Below are 1,513 nucleotides of genomic sequence, written 5' to 3'. Positions count from 1 at the left end.
AAAAAAAAAACAAATAATTTAGAATTTCCAAGTACTCACAATATGTACACACACACACACACACACACACACACACACACACATTTTACAAATTAAGATTATTCCCTCCTTTGTATACAACTTTAGCGCTCAGTTTCAGTTACTGTAGATTATCCTGGAAAGAAATGGATGAACTCTTAGAGTTATATAGATAGTATTGTATTCTAATTTTTTAACAGATTTTCTAAGCATTTCACACAACTAACATTGCAAACAAGATTTTTACTTGGTGGATACTAATTAGGACTTTTCTCCATGTTAGAAATTATGCTGCTTTCAATTTTTTCACTGCAATGATCAGTCTTTAGAATAGAAACTTAGAAGGAAAGTTACTAAGCCAAAATGTAAGAACATTTTTAATGTTTTTAAATGCTGCCAGATTGTCACCCAGAAATCCCATCAAGAGTGTATGAGAGTTTCTTTTTTCACTGCACCTCAACCAGCATTGACTGTTAACAGCACTTAAGGTTTGGAATAACCTTTCTGATTTGGAACACGAATGATCAAATTAATCACATCTTGACATGTTATTATGGGCATATGGGACTGTCTCCCAAGGTTTTACATGAAATAGATTCTTTGAAAATGCTTTTGATTTCACGCACCCGCGTTTATTCACAAATCCATCAAATATTAAATAGTTATCCAATAAGCTCCTACTATGTGCCTCCTAGCTACTGGCATTTAGTGTAGAAGCCAGGGATACTGCTAAACATTCAATAATGTATGGGGCAGCTTCCCTACAACGAAGAATTATCTGGTCCAAAACGTCAACAGTGCTGAGTTTGAGAAATCCTAGTCTACATAAGTCCGGAGAAAGTGTATGGAGGAGCAAGCTGTCCCATGTGACTGTCATACTGTAGTTACCTGATACTTGTAGTTTCCCCAGGTTGTTGCATATTATTTGACCATCGAAGGAAAAACAAAGGAAAGGGAACCAGGCAGCAAAATGATATGCTGTATTACTGCATGGGAGCTGTTTTGGTACTGTATTTTAACTCATTAACATTTAAAAATTGTTATGCAGCAGAAAAATAATTATGTCCTTTTAACTGTTGAAACAGAATCCATTTTTCCAAGCACGCTTTTTTTTTTTTAAGGGCATATTGCTAAAACACCAACTGTTTTACAAGTACAGTAATCACATTGCTGTTGAGTTTATTGCGTTTTGTTAGGACACACTTTATAGTGTGGAAAATGCATTTTAAAGTAATTCTTCTGGGCATACTTATGGAAAAGAACAAAAGTATCTTATTCTTGTAAGTGAATAGTTAGCTGCATAGTGACCTCCTCTGGCAGATGAAAGTGCAATGTAGGTGTTTTCTAGAGAGTTTAGTACCTGAATCTTTGACCTTGACTTGAAGGGATGAGGAAGCTATAGAAGCAAAGTCAGAAATGGAGAAAATTTAAAGGGCTCCAAAGACTTCAATCCCTTTTAAAAGAATAACTTATGCTGCTCATGATCAGTAGTTCT

Source organism: Trichechus manatus, unplaced genomic scaffold, assembly GCF_000243295.1.
Source record: "Trichechus manatus latirostris isolate Lorelei unplaced genomic scaffold, TriManLat1.0 scaffold00036, whole genome shotgun sequence".
Taxonomy (NCBI): domain Eukaryota; kingdom Metazoa; phylum Chordata; class Mammalia; order Sirenia; family Trichechidae; genus Trichechus; species Trichechus manatus.
This window is presented reverse-complemented; position numbering follows the sequence as displayed.